We start from the raw sequence: 3,047 nt of genomic DNA on the forward strand, positions 1-3,047 counted from the left end.
TAAATAGAAGAAAAGACAATGATAGGGACATATGAAATTCATTTGTAAGAATAACAAATAGATTCGGTCTTCACTCGATACAATGATCTACTTTTCACTGAAATTCTTATCTACACTTGACCATCAGATATGAGAAATCCTCGATTATTCAAGGATTTATCTTTCAATCACTGTCAGACGGAAGGTTCATTTATTCCATATTTTATTGATTGAATCATTCCCTTTAACTACTTACATGCCATTTATTATTGCCTATCGAATATTATATGCTACACCACTATTCTTATTTTTTTTCGGAGCATTTATCACGGAGTGCCTTTACTGCCTGCATGAACGCTTATTAATTGCTTTTTCTAATATCAAGATCTAAGGATATTATTATTAACTAGGATTAACCTTTATTTATAGAAATTTAATTATTTGAACTGAGATTCCCATTTTTGGTAAAACAATATTGTGATCAAGTTTTTGCAAATATAATCCTAAGAAATAAAAACTACACATCCGTAGAATTTTGAAGCCAAAAAATACATATTTTTGTCGAAATTCCTAAATTTTATCGGTTAGTACATATAAGTTAAATTATTTTTCTCAAACCTAAGCCATTAGTCCATAACTATATTTTAAAGGTACCCTAGTGTTTTGTTTTCCCGTTAGAAACAGAGAACAAAAAGAGGAAATTGTCGAAAGTGAAGTTGTGGAAGAACTTGTAAAGGGCACAGTGACGTCACTATCCTCACTGTTTCCGGTGCAAGAAGCACATAAAGCATCAAAGCGCATGGAGGAAACTATCTCGGAGCAGCAGAAGCAATTGGACCAGCTCCGAGATTTTGTGGTCGACAACAATAGCCTTGTTAACCTTGTTCACTAGCTTCCCGACCAGCTACACCACGATATCATGGTTAATTTTTATTTACTGAACGTTTTACTTTTGACTGGATAATAGAGTGTTATGCTTTTTTGTCTAAGAGATTAATGTGCTTTTCCTTTTTCAGGTTCCACTTGGTAAAGTTGTATTTTTTCCTGGTCGTTTAATTCACACTAATGAATTTTTGATAATTTATTCACTACGCGATTTCAATTAGTTTGCGCCTTTTGCTTATGCTCCTTTCAGTTACTTGGAAATATTAGTTTGATTGAGCTATAAGTGCAGGACTTATCTTTTGATTGTACATGATGCTTAATGCATAAAGTTTTCACCTTTCTTTCTGGATTAAAAGGCATTTTTTATTTTGTTGTGTTAAGAAACTCTTCTTTGATCGAACTCTTGTTATGTGCAAAGTATTTCTTGTTCTTAGCCCAAATAAAGGAGTATTAGCCCCAGATTTTTGGCCTAGTGATAAGAACGCAACGCATAGAGTGGGTTAGGTGCACTCTACGGGTTGGAACCTTACAACAGTCTGGTATTTAAGTGGAGAAGGGTAGAGAGGTGGACACATTATCCACCAAGTTTTGTACTATGCGCCATTAGCTCTCTGGGGCATAAAGAAGGAGGATTGTGGTATGTTGATAGTCTATAAAAATAGTATACAACTATGATGAATGACTAGAGGAGAATGGATGGAGCATATTCATATAGTCGACCCCAACTACTTTGGGATTGACATGTTGTTGATCGATTAGTCGACTCTTTTCCTAGATCAAAATGAACCATTCCTTGTGTTGAACTCTTAAGACTGAATAGGTTATTGTTCTCCAATGAGGAATCTGACGGTGGTAAAATCTTCTTTGCCAAATCATGGAATATGCCTCATTTTCTCTTTCCTGAATTCCACAATAGTTTTTTTTAAATCTATCTGATAAGTCCTTGCTTTAGGACAAGAATATAGGAATGCTTAGGGAGCTTTGCTTTAAGTCTGTGTTGTTTACATGGTCATTTCCAAGTTAAAAACCTACTATTTAATTTGCTATTTGTCTGTCTAATTTGCAAGTGATGTTTGGTTAATTATGAATATAAGCTTCATCCTTTCCCCCCCTTTTACTGACATGTCCCTGAAATTTTGTTCTTAAAATCCTTTTCCAGTTACAACTTTTTGAATATAGTTTTCCACTTCTGTCTTACATGCATGTTCTTCTAGGAGAGAGTTATTATGCTCAAAGGGCAGCCAAGCAAACAATTGAGTTATTGAATAGAAGAGGGAATGCTTTGGAGTTACAAGTTGAATATGTAAAGGCTTTAATGCAAGACCTTAAGATCGATGCCTCATTTTTTGATGCTACAGTTTCTGAGGCAACGGTATGCTTGTATGTTCTGTCATATGGTGTTTGAACACTTTGACATGGTAATGCTTTCTCAGACATTTGCATTGTTGATATGCGATAATAGATCTACAGTATTTGCAAGTGCTACATAAATTATTTGGACATGACATGGTATTGATAATAAAACTACAGTATTTTCAAGTGTTGTAGAAACTTATTTTATGATGTGACATGAGACAACTGGAGTGTGTTATAATAGGCTAGAAACTCATATTTTAGTCGTAGTTTGCATTCTAATTACTGTATTTAACTTGTGTTTGGGCTTAAATGATGGTGAATTGCACTTATTATGTGTTTTATACCTTGAAGGAAGTGATTCCGGGTTAAAAAGACAAATTCGAGCTTTGAAGTCTGAGTAAAAGCCTAAGGAATTAAACTAGGATCACATTCGGGTGTCGAGGACCAAGTTTGGATATCAAAAGGTGCACGAAAATAATTACTTTGAGAAATTTGCACCACCGCTCCACGTGGGGCAATGCGAGGCACGACGCGTCATGCAATGTGCCTGCTCTGACAGAAAAGTGAGCTTTCTAATAATTCCCACCGGCGTGCCACATAGTGCATAAGTACTCCTCATCTTCAGAAGGGACGAAGTTTATGTCCTTATCATGTGAAAACTATCCTCCCGCAGCTAGACCCAATCATTGTTGAGTAAAAGTAGAGAGGGGATGATTCTACTGCAGCTCAGCCAAGTCTGTCTCCCCTCTATCAGCACGAAGACGTATATCAGCAAACATTAGCTGCAGTGTCTCCTTGATATAAAGCAATCTCTAGTCCGTAGTAAC

At 35.8% G+C, this 3,047-nt stretch overlaps 1 pseudogene; it reads left to right on the forward strand.

Moving 5' to 3' along the window:
• The first annotated feature begins 622 nt into the window (after positions 1-622).
• Positions 623-2,313, forward strand: LOC107811289 (uncharacterized; annotated as a pseudogene).
• The last annotated feature ends 734 nt before the right edge of the window (positions 2,314-3,047 follow it).

Source organism: Nicotiana tabacum, chromosome 2, assembly GCF_000715075.1.
Source record: "Nicotiana tabacum cultivar K326 chromosome 2, ASM71507v2, whole genome shotgun sequence".
NCBI lineage: Eukaryota > Viridiplantae > Streptophyta > Magnoliopsida > Solanales > Solanaceae > Nicotiana > Nicotiana tabacum.